Genomic DNA, 16006 nt, shown 5'->3' with positions numbered 1-16006 from the left:
TGATAAATCCATCCAAAATTATTAAGGAGGAGTTAGGTTCACAAGTTGTTTTCATAATCTAGTGTTCACTTCCCCAGGTTTTGTTTGGATGTAATTCTAGAAGAATCCCATATGGGAAAATATATAACTGAGGGACCATTTATCTGTAAAACAATTGACATCAATCCCTTTCTTCCCTATTCCCACAACATTTTGTTGCTTTCTTCAACAACATTACTTACAATCAGATCCAAACAATACCAAGATAATACTCTTTCATATCTAATTCGGCTGTCTCATTTGTTTCAATACATTTCACTAATTTTTAAACATAATTCATTACTTAATCTTTATTTCTCATTAGTTTAAGCTTGGGTTATATTATAGTACATGGTAACAATACCCTTTCTTGCGACCCTTTGACATCTTTTTCGATATTTAATAAGAACATTCAATGGTAGCAATGGAGTAATATTACACAATAATTCATCAATTTACCTTACATCTATTAGTAATCCGATATAAATAATAAGTTAAAAAAATTATAAATGTTATTATGCTGTATCCAGTCACATGATGAGTAGATTCTTAAAGATATTATTTACTTTAAGTCCAGAAACTGGACTGCTGATAAGACCACACGATTTTGTCATAAAAATGTGCCTTTGGGTTTTTGAGATTGCCTTTGTACTATATAAACTACAAAACTCGCGTCCTCTAACTGATATTAGAGTTTGACATCAATAATAAAGTTATTGTAATCTAACCCATAAAATTTTACACTATATAGATATGGATTTAACTTAAATGATAAAATTAGAAGAAAAATTAATATTATCTTCTCTCATCAATTATTTATGATGAGCAAAAATTGGTTCCAAAGTCAATTCATGTAGAGCTAAGAGTACCAAAACTCAACATCATAAAAATATTTTATTATTTTTATATGTTCGTGAATGTCACGTTTTAGTCTTACTATTAAAAATAATTTATTACCTTTTTTTGAAACTTTTAGGAATCATGTAGTTTTGGACTTACATGTTGTATTAATTTTATTGAATAAGTTGACCAAAATTATCGACCACGTGTAACTCACCCATTCCCTGAAAATTAATATCTTTATATTAATTAATAAATGCCTCTTTTTTGCTTTTTAGAGAAAAAAAAAAAAAAAATATATATATATATATATATAATTTTTAGTCAATAAAATCTCCATCCTCATCCACACGCAATGCCATCATCAACGTGGCACTAATTGAATCTGTGTGCGCTGTACGCACCCTGTGCATTTCAGACATTCTTTCTCAAGTAAAAAAAAATTGTCTTCTTTTCTAACCAATTTTCTACTTACCTCAAAAATTTCTATCTGATTTTCTCACACTTTCTTAATAAAAAAACCCTAGTTTCACCGCTTATATATAAATCTTTTCTACCCCTTTTCTGATTCGCACAGAATTGAATTTTCAATTTATTGATTGTTCAGCTGCAGTTAGTTTACAAAATTTCAAACCCTGATTTCTAAATTCAAATGAAAGAGCTGTAAATCTCAAAATTATCGGTTCAATGTCAGTAGAGAGGTCGTTTGAAGCATGGGAGGAGGTCCAGCGCCACGGTCAAGACCTGGCGGACCGGTTGGCTCAAGGTTTCACTGGTCTAATTCAATCTCACATGACGAATCCGCCGTCGTTTTCGTGGCCAAACCCGACAAAATCGAAACATTTCGATTTAGAGTTCCCGATTGCGAGTTCCACCAAAAGGGATTTCGCTATTTCGGTCGGCAAACCCGAGATTAACGGCGTTTCGGCGATTTTTGATATTGGTAACAGGATTGGGCAGGCTGGGGCTGACTTCGGGGCCTGTTTGAATGGATTGGTTCATCAATTTTACAGACAGTTGCCTGTGCCTTTTAAGCATGAAGAGAGTGGGATTAGACTGGAGTTGAATGGGATTGATAGTGGTTTGAAGAGAAATGATGTGGGGTTGAGTGTTGGGGAGAGTTTTGGTGTTAGAGAAAGAGAAAGAGAGAGATTGAGGGGTGTTGGGGCTGTTGAGAATGATGGTGGTAATGATTTGGATGAAGAAATGGGTGGGCTTGATTTGCGGTCAGCCGCGCATCTCGGTAGGCCACAGGTAGTTGTTTATCTGAAGCCAATTTAGGTAATATTAGGGAGATTTATAGGGTGAGTTTTTTTATTGTATTGGATTATGTGTATGTAGTTGATATGCTTTTGATATGTACTTGTGTTATTTCATCTTGCTAGACCGTTTTGTTAAACCAAATCCACCAAGGTCTTATATATCCCCAAGAGATCCAACTGACTAAACTAGCTAGACCTACATGAACCGTGGTTGTATATCAGTGCTTGTTAGATATACTGGTATTCATTATGTTTGTTATGGAATAGGAATAAGTACTTTTGCAAAGTGTGTAGGCGTCTAGGGTGGATAAGAGTCCCTCACTAAGAAGCTATTGCATTAGATAATGGAATCAATGGATTTGTTTGTGGAGCTTCTTCGCTTCCCGGGCAGATTCTCTATTGCCTTTTTCACTATCATTATAACTATCTTGGGTTTCATAAAGGAAAATCGCTAGCTTTGTACTTATTCAGCTGTTTGTGGTTCTTGCATAATTCTTGTGTAATAATCATTGGTTACAAACAAGTGTTTCATTAACAAGTTTAGCGTTAAGTATGAAATTTACTGTTATAAATGGCGGACCTAATAAAGGAAGATGTTCTCTGTAATACAGGGGATCATAAATATTTCGTCAACTTATGACAGTCAAACACACGGCTTGGAAAGTTCTCTCGTTGCAAGGGGAGATTTATGGAGAATAGAGGCATCAAATGACAGTTCCACATCAGGGAACGACAATTCATCTCTTTTCCTTGTTCAGCTTGGACCAGTACTCTTTGTTCGTGATTCAACGCTTCTTTTGCCTGTTCATTTGTCAAAGCAACACTTGCTTTGGTATGGATATGACAGGAAGGTATGCTATTTTTTAGTGATCTATTTGGAGAGCATTGTAAAATTGTAATTAGTGGTGAGAGTCATGACAATGCTAAAGCTTTTAGATTCATTGTCCTAATGACCTAAAATTATTTAAAAAATTTCACACAGCCACCAAAATCAATGCTGCTTGGTAGCAAAACAAATTAGGATAGTGATTAGGGTGATTTTATTTTCTGATGTTGGTTATCTGTGTAGAGATTCTAATGCATAACTTTTCTTTCCCTTAAAATTGTATTTGAGAATTTGGACATGGTGATACATTTGTTTTTATAAATCATGAGAGTATTTTCTAGTTGCTTTAATATTAATATATTGGCTTCTAGTGCCATTGACAATAATTGGTTGTGTTACCTTTTTCCTTCCCTTATCTAATAGTCATACTGGCAATTTGTTTTCATTACTTTATGATGCTAATGCAACTGGGTTTCCATGGCCTTTTACCTAGATGTTTCTACTGTGTTATATCTAGATTGTCTTATGTTTTAATTTTTTTTGCTTTTCAGAATGGAATGCATTCTCTTTGTCCAGCTGTGTGGTCAAAGCATAGAAGGTGGCTGTTGATGTCCATGTTCTGTCTAAATCCTTTTGCTTGTGTAAGTTCATGTCCTCTGTCTGATGTAAATATTGTAATTGATATGTTCACTATTAATTTACCAACATTGAGTTTTTGTTGCTAAGAACTAAATCTTTTTCTTGCTTGATAGGAATACGATTGCCCTAGTAATATGATTAACCGGTCATCATTTGCTTGTTTAGTTGTTCTTATCTACATTGACAGAAGTTGATTGGCATGATAGGAAAGCAGGATCACCAACAGTTTCAATCATTTGGACACCCTTTGTTCCCTCCAAAATTTCTATTAAATTGGCAAATGCTTTTGTTTGGAGATTTCATTTTCATTTGTTCAGTGGTGCTTTTTGTATTTTACTTCATAGTGCTTTTTTAGTCTTGATAATATCTGAATTGCTTTACCTCAGCTTGATTTCATACAAGTGACTTGAAAATCCTCCAAATAAGGTGTCAGCAACTTCAACCTCGTTTCCTGATGATACACAGAACTTTTATTTGCAAAATGATGATGAGACTAGTTGAGTACCTTCTTGGTATTGTTAGAAGTCCTGGAGCATCTAGGTTGGGTTTGATGTCGAATCCAGCCTTTTAATAAAATGAGGAATGAAAAATGAAATTAAAAAAAGGAGATATCTCTTTTTCTGCTTTGTTATTGCAGGACCAACAATGGTTTGTGCTTTTTAATGCTATTGAGATTTGTTGTGTGAATGAACGAGCTCTCATCGTTTTGACTATTGATCTCTATTTGAAGGGCACTGCACATTTTAGTAATCCTATAATAGAACAGATGAAGTAACTGGTTCATTTGAAACGTGATGAATTGCTGCTGGAATTATTATTATTATTATTATTTCTGTATTCTGAAGGGAAGATTCTAATTTTCTTCTCTCTCCATGCAGTCGTTTGTGGATTTGCAGTTTCCTAATGGACAGTTAACTTATGTATCCGGCGAGGGTCTAACGACTAGTGCTTTTCTACCACTTTGTGGAGGCCTTCTCCAAGCACAGGGTCAATTTCCTGGAGAAATGAGATTTAGCTTCTCGTGCAAGGTTAGATTTTAAATTATGAAATACAGTGGCCAAAATAATATTTAATTAGGTGTCCTTGATTTTCAAAATTGAATTGTAGTTGTAAATTTATCAACTTTTTGGTGCCCTTGCTTTTTGGAAACTAAACTATTACCTTTCTAATATGCTATCAGAATAAGTGGGGAACACGTATCACACCAATGGTCCAGTGGCCTGACAAGTCGATTACGTTGGGTCTTGCACAAGCTTTGGCTTGGCAGAGGTCTGGTCTTATGGTGCGGCCAACTATCCAGTTCAGGTATGCATTTTTAGTTATGTGATGAAAATGTGATTTTCCAATTAATTATTCAATTTTGCATAGTTGATGTTTGTAGAACAAATTAGCAATCCATCCTTGTCATGATTTTGCTTCATGGTTAAATAGCAAGTTGTTCTCAAGCTGCAAAACCCTGCCTGTTTTCTTTGAAAGGGGGAGGGAAAAAAAAAATGCTGCAAAACCTTGCCTCTTTCCCATCAGTAAGAAAAAAAAAGCTCCAAAACCTATCGATCTGGGTCATTTTAGTTTCCCACATTATCAAAATCTGTGGTATTTTCATTGTTGTACATGACTTGCTAAGCATTGATATCATGTCTGTGGTTTTTTGCTTCATTGGTAGTAATATTCATTTATTCATTCTCTTCAGTTTGAACCTTTTGCTCTTCCATCTATACGATACTCTGTGATGGCATTTTATTTACTTATTTCATTCCCTGAACAGTTTATGCCCCACGTTTGGTGGAAGCAATCCTGGGTTGCGAGCAGAACTTATTCATTCCTTGAAGGAGGAACTGAACCTTATCTATGGCTACACATGCATGACACACTCTCTGCATTTGCCTCAATTTCGGTAAGTCAGACATGATGACAATATGCCTTTTCTGAACCTGAATTTCTGCTAGTTAGAATTATAATTCATACTCATTTTCTTGTATCTATTCCTTCGAGCAGATTGGTAGGTCTAAATGGAATGGAAATGTTGGAAGCTCAGGGATAGTGATGAGAGTGATGCTCCTCTTTCACGTGTTGGCCGACCTTCTTGCTCCGTCCAGATAAATAGTGGCATCGAATTTTGATTCTTTTTTTTTTTTTTTTTTTCTGTCACCCACATAAAAAGTGTAATAGTCATAGGCTCATTAACAAACAACTACTACATATAATATGCACATAATATTATGATCCATAGTGTTCTCTGTATCCTCCCTCACCTTTATTAATCCATAAAATGTGTCCTCTGTATTCTTACTTGGCGGTGTTTATTTAAATTCATATGATCATTAAATGAATTTGGCTAAGCTCCAAATTTTCTTTTTGAAGCTGTGTGATAATTGAGCAATCTATCAATTTCATTATTGCTTTTCCTATAAGATTAGAATATAACAAAATAAAGTTAAACCATATTAATAAATTTACTAACATCATATTTCTGGAAAACACTGAAACCATTTAATATTATAAACTTTACAAAGTTGTATACTTGTATGAAGTAGATATAGGTAATTAACAATAATCATATTATGGTTTTTATTTCCTCAAAAATTTTATCACCTATAATTCTGAGAAGGCTTATTGACAGAGTTTTACTTTTTAATGAGGTGATAAACTATAAGTGATGCCCGATGCATGGTATAGTGAAAAACTGAAAATTGGTTATCCAACAATCATTTTTGTTTAATTAGGGATCATTTATTCTAAATAATAAGTTTGATGATATTAGGGGTGTTCAAAAGCGGTTAACCGACCGGTTAACCGCTTTTTTGAACCGAACCGATTTTTCGGTTCGGGAAAATTCCCGAACCGAAACCGAACCGGTTTTCCCTTTTTTTTATAAACTTATTTTTTTTTTATTTTTCTTAAATTAAATTGTAAATAATAATACATATCCAAATAAAAATTAGACATTCATATATATTCATTGACTACTACTAACGATACATTAAAAATATTATTATTTTTATTTTTATTTAATATATATATAAATATATATTTTTTTTATTAATATATAAATTATTTTTTTAATATATATATTTTGTAAAACCGTTCAAAAAACCGTTTCGGTTAACCGCTTTGTATTTTTCCCGAACCGTTAACCGAACCGAAATTCGGTTTTTTGAATTTTTCGAACCGTAACCGAACCGTTTTTTCGGTTAACCGTTTTTCGGTTCGGTTACGGTTCGGTTACCGGTTCGGTTCGGTTTTTGCATTTTTTTGAACCCCCTAGATGATATAATGTTAAATTAAATTAAATTTATTAAAGGGTAGATATTCTATCTAATACAAAAATTAATGAATTTTGCCACTAAAGGTGATAGATATACTGTTTTACCCCTATTGTTCTTGAAAAAATAATTAAGGTCATTAAAAAAAAAAAAAAAAAAAAAAAACTAAGAATTTGTATTTGGAGTTAATTCTTATCAATCTTATTTCATGCTTTACTTTCCTTGTTCATGTATTGTAATTCAAAGTTAAAACATGTATTAATATTTCATCGTTCAATATTCTGTCAAAACATGTATAAACTACGTGATAACAAAATACCTTTATTTTACATTCAACGAGATCTAGAAGTTATAAATAATAACTTATCGTAGATTTATGTGGGTATTGAAATTATACGAGAATGAAAACTATAACTCTAGTCACATCCTATATCTAGTTTACATGTAATTTTATTGAAACTAAATTAAAGGATCCATTACTTTGTTGTTTTTAATGTTATTCAAAGGATGTCAATTTAAACATAACTATTCCTTTAAAAATTTGGTTATTTATTGTTTGACGGTAACATTGCAGACATTATTGCAATATAAATTTATTTTCATAGTATTTTCTTTTATTCTACATCCCTCTCATTTAATTAATACTTACTAATTTATTTGGATGAAAATCAGTTTAGTTTTCACTAATATCTTAATTATAATTAAAGTAATAAAGTTTAACAAATATTTTATTTTCTCCAGTATGTTTGTTATAATACAAAATCTTGATAAGCATAACCCTTGTCATTTATAAAGATAACAGTGGAGAGCATAACATTTACCATTTTTTATACAAAGGGTGTTTTGTATGAATTATGTCATCAAGGAAATATGCTCTTAATTTGTTACTGAATTTTGGAAATGGAATTTTGAAATTGTAAAAACAAAGATGTTGTTACAAAAGATAGAATAATTAAATATAAAGGAATGAAAAAGACAAAAAACCTATACGAAGAACTAGAACTCTTATTGCTCTCTACTTACTTATGAAAGACATGATTGATGCTCTTTATATAGAGCCAAAAACAACGGCTAATAGTTAAAAATTAGGAACCCCTTAGTAAAAACTAAAGACTATGTGAACATTCCAGTTGTCAACCCTCCTTCCTTCCGAATCTTTGATGAGCTTCAAACCCACTTCAGTTGGTGTGTTAACAAAATTGCAGTTCTTCATTTGAAACCTATCTAAAATTTCTCACACATACTTCTTTTGAGAAATAAAAATTCCAGTAGCAGATTGTTTAACTTCTATATCCAAAAAATAATGCATTAATCTAGGATCAGTAATTTCAAATTCAACCATCATAGACTGTTTAAAATCTTCAATCATGGAACTATCATTTCCAGCGTAAATAAGATCATCCACATATAGGCACACAACAAATATCTTTCCTCCATCACCATTTTTTGTAAAAAGTGTATGTTTATATGGACATTTCTTAAATCCCTCATTAGAAAAATAAGCATCTATACGACTATACCAAGCTTTCGGTGCTTGTTTTAGTCTATATAGTGTCTTTTTTAGTTTATACACCTTATTCTCACCTCCAATCTTAACATGACTAGAAGGTTGATCGATAAATACATGTTATTCCAAATCACCATGTACATGCAACTAGAAGATAGGTCCATGAGTTATGTGCTACCAAAGCGATCAACAATCTAATTGTATCGTGCCTTGCAACTAGAGCAAATATTTCTTTGCAGTTAATGTCAAACTCTTGTTTATAGCCTTTAGCTACTAACGGCCCTTTGTATTTGTCAATTTGGCGATTCTCCTTCAATTTTGTTTTGTAAAACCCACTTGACACCAATTGTCTTGTGCCCTTTTGCAAGATCAGTCAAATCCCAAGTGTTATTTCTTTCAATGGTTGAAATCTCATCATTCATAGCCTTTTGGCATTTTGATTCTTTGACAATTGTTTCATAAGTGGTAGGATCACAATCAGAAAATAGAGCAAAATATGTAATTGGGTTAGTAGATTGATCAATTCCAGTTACTTCATAATCCTCCATCCATGTTGGACTTTTTCTATTACATTGAGCACGTGTGCTGGTTGGTGTATTTGATTGTTTTCCTAATTGACAACCGTTTGTCGCACCTGTTGGAGGGTTTTGAGAATCAACTAGAGCATTTTGAGTGGTTGTTGGTTGCTGCACATTCTCCATAGACTAATGCATTTTCTCATCACCATCAAAGTACGTTGGAATATGTTGTATAACACTGTTCTCGTTCAATGACTAGGTCTGATCTTCATTAAAAACAACATCACAACTTATTAAAATTTTCTTGTTGCTAGGATTGTAAAGCTTATAAGCTTTTGATTAATCACTAACATCAAGAAAAATGTATTTTCTCCCTTGTCATCAAGCTTTTTCCTCTTTTGGTCTGGAATATGGGCATACGCAACACACCCAAAAATTCTGAAATGGTCAACTGTTGGTCTTGGTCCACTCCAAACTTAATAAGGTTATTTTGAACAGCAAGAGTAAGATTATATTCAAAATATGAGTGCTTCAATAATCTGCTTCGGGCCAGAAATTCTTTAGAATCTTGCTTCTAGTCAAAAGGCTTCGCACCATATTCAAGATAATGCGATTCTTCCTCTCACAAACACCATTTTGTTGAGGCGTATAAGCTGCTGTAAGTTGCCTCTTGATGCCATCTGTCTCACAAAAATTTGCAAAATCATGTGAGTTATATTCTCCACCATGATCCATGCGAGGAACTTTTATTAAGTTGCCAACCTCTTTCTCAACAAGCGTTTTATGACTTTTAAAGGCTATAAATGCTTCAAATTTTTTCTGCAAAAAATAGACCCAATTTTTCCGACTATAATCATCAATGAAGGTGATTATGTATCTTTTGCCTCCATTGGAAGATGGAGTTATTGGCCCACAAATGTTGGAATGAACAAACTCCAATGCCTTCTTCGCTCTCCATGATTTTCCTTGTGGAAATTGATTGTGATGTTTTTTGCTAACAACACATTCTTCACAAACTTCAGAGGGAGCTATGATTTGAGGAATACTAGTCACCATATTTTTCTACTGTAAGTCTTCAATCCACCAAAATTTAGGTGACCATAGCGAAAGTGCCATAGCCGTGCTGCATCATTCAATTTTGTTGAGAAGCATGAATGGATAGTGTTTTGGAGATAAAGCGGAAACATCCGATTTGCCATCATATTGACTTGAGCAATTAAGCCCAATTTTGCATCTTGAATTAGACATACTCCATCTTTGATAGAAATGTCATATCCCTTCTCTTGAATTGACCAATACTCAACAAGTTTGTTTTCAAATCTAGAATGAACAAGACATTAGAGATAGTTTGAATATCACTTCTCTTGGTTTGGATCGCTACCTTTCATTTTCCCATTACAGAAACTTTAGAATTGTTTCCAAATTTCATATCATCTCGGAAAGATACATCCAAAGCAGAGAATGCAGATTTGTCTCCACACATGTGGTTATTGTAGCCCAGGTCTAAATACCAAAAGTTCTTGTTTATCTCCTTATTTGCATGGCAAACCATCAACAAAGATACCTCTTCTTCTGTTTCTGTGAAATTAGATTTCCCCCCATGTCCTTTAGAAAAATTAGTGCGACATTCTGGCTTATAATGGCCATATCTGGGCATCTGTAACACTCAACATAGGACTTGTCTGTTGACTTTGGTTTACAAGTAGTTGAGTGGTGGCCTCCTCGTCTTCTACCTCTTCCTCCTCCTTTGGAATCATGAAATATATTATCTTGGTATTGGTGTTGTTGAAAATTTGCACGATCCTTATTTCCTCTGCTTCTACCTCTTCCTCTATTTGGTGTTGAAAAATGGTTGTCAACTAAGACCTTTAATGCTTGCTTTTCTTTCTCTTGCTGGTTAATTTTTTGCTCATGAACTTGCAACGAACCTTGTAATTCATCAATTGAAAGCTCTTCAATATCCTTGGATTCTTCTATAGAATAGACAACAAAATTGAAATTTGGTGTCATGAATTGAAGAATCTTCTCAACAACGGTGACATCCTCTGTCTTGTCGCCATGGATTCACATCTTATTGACGATTGCCATCGTTCTTGAAAAATAATCTATCACAGATTTTCCAGATTTCATTCGAAGCATTTCGAACTCTGAACAAAGTGCTTGAAGCTAATGTCTCTTTGCCCTTGTCAATCCTTGGTACTTATTCTTCATGGAATCCCAAATCTGCTTGGAAGTTTCTTTGCAAATAATTGTTTCCAAGGTTGAGCGATCAATAGCTTGGAAAAGATAATTCTTTGCCTCAAATCCTTTAGCTTAAGTGCTTCCAACTTTGTCCTCTCCATCAATGTCATACCGTCTACTGATTTTGCTTCTTCAGAACCAACCACCTACCAATATTCTTTGGACCTCAAGAAGTTCTCTATCAGCATGCTTCAATAGTTATAATGGCCATCGAAACATGGAATGACTAGTTACACAAAAGTTTCAAATGTCATTGTTCACTTCGACAATTGTTGCTAAAAAGAAATAGGTGAAATAGACTGATGTTATATCACTCTATGTCACGACTCTATTTTTTATTGGCACTCTCAAGTCTCAACTTCACTTTTTTGTTTTTACACACTCTAATATCACTGTTACAAAAGATAGAATAATTAAATATAGAGAAATGAAGAAGACAAAAAACTAAGAAAAACTAGAACTCTTATTGCTCTCTCCTTACTTATGAAAGACAAGATTGATGCTCTTTATATAGAGCTAAAAACAACGGCTAATAGCCAAAAATTAGGAACCACCTAGTAAAAGCTAAATGCTAGGTAAGCATTCCTATAGACTAGGTTACTAAAGACTAAACAATAAACTAATCAATCAACTCCTGTTAACTAGAAACAACCAGCTATGTACAGTAACAACAAAGACTAATTCAACACATATTCTCAGTAGATTATTTCATAATGAGAACATAGATTTAATTTTGAGGACATTGAAAATACAAAAAAAAAAAAGATTAAAAATTAATCTTAGTTTAATAGTTTACAACTATTCTTTTGTATATAAATGACTCATAATATATATGATCTATATGGCTTGTTTTAATTTTTTAATTTTAATTTTTTATATTCAGTTTTTGGGGTAAGTAAAATTGTATTTTGTATATTAGTACTTTTGGGTTTTTTTTTTTTATTTACAGAAAAAAAAAATTATAAATATTCCAAGTTTAATGTTCTATCTATATAGAATAAGTAAATCAAATAATTTCTAGGGATGTAAATTAAGCTAAAATTTGAACAACCTAAGGATCAAGTTTTGATTATAAGCTTATAAAACTTGGTAGATGGAGATAACTAATGGAACTTAACACATGACCTGGATTGATTTTTTTTGGGTAAACCCTGTAATTACCTCACCCGCGGCAATAATAATAATAAATCATATTTATTCTGGAGTCTGGACTCATCAAAACTGTCTCATAATCAAAAACAGCTTGAAAAGTAAGTAAGTAACATGTAGGCAGAATTTTCAACTGGTAGAATCTTTTGGGATTGTTTTTCTAGGGTTATGGGCAGGGACAAAGCCACTAAGCACTGGCCTTAGAAAATTCTGTTAATCCCCTTTACTTTGTATTTGTGACAAAACCCCCCTTTCTTCTATAAAAGTTGTTAAGCCTGTCTTTGTGCCACCCATTTTTTCATGTTTTCATTTTTTTTTTCAACCTCCAATATATTTTAAGCTTTTTTTTTATTCTTTTTATTTTCTCTCCTTTGATTGAATATAGAATACATAAAAAGAAACAACCACCATACTGATGTAATTTTAAAGGTGTAAGTATAATAGACTAAGAATGATAAATATTTAAGAGAGTAGAATTAGAGGGGCCTGTAATACTTCTACACTTTCTCCATTAATTGTCATAGTAAAAATGAACAGGAGGGGGTGGTGGTTGGGTTGTTGTGGGCAAGGGGAACATGCCCTCGTCCAGATCAATGCTTCCCTTCATATTGGTAGAATTAATTTTGTAACTTATTGAGCCGCCGCATACCGATGTTATACACTAAACTTTTCGAATGTTGATGTTGGTAAGGCCTTAGTGAATAAATCTGTCAAATTATCACTAGAGCGTATTTGTTTAACATCAATCTCTCGATTTTGCTAGTGTTCGTGAGTGTAAAAGAACTTCAGTGAAATATTCTTGGTTCTGTCTCCTTTGATATATCCTCCTCTGACTTGGGCAATACATGCCGCATTGTTTTCATTTATAATTGTGGGAGCATCTAAGGTACGTGACAATTTGCATGTACTTTCGATATGATGAATGACAGATCTTAACCATACACATTCTCGGTTGGCTTCATGAAGCGCAAGAATCTCAGAGTAGCTGGAGGAAGTAGCAACCAATGTCTGTTTTGTAGAGCGCCATGATATTGTAATACCATTATGAGTTAAAAACATATCCCGTCTGCGAGCGGGCTTTTTGAGGATCAAAATTGTACCCAACATCTGTATAGCCAACTAATTTAGGATCATTAATAGATTTCCTTGGATAAAATAATCTTAAATCTTTTGTTCTATTGAGGTAATGAAAGATATGTTTGATCTCATTCCAATGTTGGTGAGTTGGTGCAAAGCTAAATCTTGCCAATAGACTCACTGCAAATGCTATGTCTAGTCTCGTACATTGTGCCAAATATAATAATGCACCTATTGCATTTAGATACAATAATTCAGGACCAAATATCTTTTCATCGTCTTCTTTAGGACGGAATGGATCTTTTTAGTATCAAGAGACCGAACTACCATCGGGGTACTTAAAGGGTGAGATTTATCCATATAAAATTGTTTAGGGATCCTTTTAGTATAATTTGATTGATGGAGCAAAACTCCATTTGAACAATGCTTGATCTGCAGACCGAGACAATACTTTGTTTTCTTCAGATCCTTCATTTCAAATTCTTTTTTTAAGTACTTAACAGCTTTGTGAGCTCTTTAGAGTCCCTATTAAGTTCATGTAATCGACATATACTGCCACAATTGCAAATCCTGATTTTGACATTTTTATAAAGACACACGGGCATGCAAGATCGTTGATGTATCATTCCTTCATCAGATATTCACTGAGACGATTATACCACATTCTTCCTGATTGTTTCAACTCATATAACAAACTTTGCAATTTTATTGAAATACATGTTCCTTTTATTTACTTCTGGCACTTTGAATCCTTCAAGGATTTTTATATAGATATCAGTATCTAGTGTCCCATACAAATACGTAGTGACAACATCCATGAGGCCCGCATCAAGTCCTTTTGAGATTGATAAACTAATCAAGTATCGAAATGTGATGACATCCATCACTGGTGAATACGTCACTTCAAAGTCAATTCCGAGTCTCTACAGGAAGCCTTGAGCCACTAGTCTGGCCTTATACCTAGCAATCTCAATTTTCTCATTTCGTTTCCTTGAGAATAGCCATTTGTATCCTACGGGTTTCACGTTTTCAGGTGCTTGGACTACAAGTCCAAATACATTACGTTTTGTTAGGGAGGTTAATTATGCTTGAATTGTCTCTTCCCATTTTGGTCAATCATGTCTTTGTCGACATTCATCAACAAAACGTGGCTCAAACTCATCATTCATAATTTCAGTAGCTACTGCGTATGAGAATATGTTATCGATAATAGTTGTCTCATGATTCCACATTTCTCTAGAGTGAGCATAGTTTATAGAAATTTCTTCATTTCTATGTTCTTGTATTCCTTCAAGGATTTCTTCCTCTTTAGGGGCTTGTGTCCTTTCAGGGACTGTTAACTCTTCTAAAGTTAGTTTAGAAAATGTGGAATTGTCAATTATTTCAGTATTTTCAATATCGACACATATTTGATTCTATGCCTTTCGTTTCCTAGGAACAATATCCTTGGCTACAACAGTCTTACCACACTTCTAGCGTGTAACAGATGAATCAATTGATGCCCGCATGGATTGTTCATTGGTAACATCAATCTTTGCTGGTGTATTGATAGTAGGAATATATGATCTCATTATTTTTGCTGCATCTGTAAATGCATCAGGCATTTGGTTGGCAATATTTTGCAAATATGTTATTCTTTGCACTTCAATTTCAGATTGAAATGTGCAAGGATCTAAATGAGACATAGAATTCACTTTCCAGGAAAGTTCAAGCCTTACTTCATGAGGCTTTACCTTTTTTCCTAAAGATGAGGATGTTGTCTCATCAAAATGACAATCCGCAAAACGTGCAATAAACAGATCGCCAATCAGGAACATTTTGGTGCATTGAAGGGGTGTAATTGGAACTTGCAAGCACAACCAAAAGTTCTTAAATGGGATATATTAGGTTGATGTCCAAATACAAGCTGTATTAGAAGTATTGATGATATGCAGTGGGTCTTAGGTGAATTAACGCCGCAACATGTAAAACAACATGAGCCTAGACAGAAGTCGGTAATTGCATACGTAATAGCAAAGTTCTTGCAATTAATTGGATACGCTTTATAAATGATTCCATCATACCATTCTAGGTATGTACATGTGGTATTGGGTGTTCAACATCAATTCCCATTGTTGTACAATAATCATCAAATGTCTTTGAGGTAAACTCACCAGCATTGTCTAGATGAATTGCTTTTAATTGGGTAATCTGTAAAGTGTGCCCGTAATCTAATAATGATAGTAGACAAACATGTGACCATCATGTTGATGCGTCAATCAGTATCATAAATTAGTGAAAAGGTCCACTTGGTGGATGAATAGGTCCACATATGTCCCCATGAATCCTCTGTAAAAATGATGGAGCTTCTAGGCCAACTTTAGTGATGGATGGCTTAAGTGCCTATTTCCCTTGTGAGCAAGCAATACAAGCACTCTTATTAGGTGACATAATCTTCAAGTTCTTTAATGGGTGCCCATGTGAGTTTTCTATCATCATAGTAGATCCTGGGTGACTAAGACGATCATGCCAAATTTTAAAAAGTTCAGGATCAATAAATTTCTGGTTTATAACTGCATAGACTTCAATATTCTTCAGGAACGTGTAATATAACCTTGATAAGAAAGCAGGGAGTTTCTCCAGTACAAGCTTCTGGCTTGAAATATTAGTAGTGATGCATAGAAACT

At 33.7% G+C, this 16006-nt stretch overlaps 1 pseudogene; it reads left to right on the top strand.

Annotated features, from left to right (window-relative positions):
- Positions 1–1872: 1872 nt before the first annotated feature.
- On the top strand, positions 1873–5732 carry LOC116115130 (annotated as a pseudogene).
- Positions 5733–16006: the final 10274 nt, after the last annotated feature.

This window comes from Pistacia vera, unplaced genomic scaffold (genome assembly GCF_008641045.1).
Source record: "Pistacia vera cultivar Batoury unplaced genomic scaffold, PisVer_v2 Contig732, whole genome shotgun sequence".
Taxonomy (NCBI): domain Eukaryota; kingdom Viridiplantae; phylum Streptophyta; class Magnoliopsida; order Sapindales; family Anacardiaceae; genus Pistacia; species Pistacia vera.
This window is presented reverse-complemented; position numbering and strand designations above follow the sequence as displayed.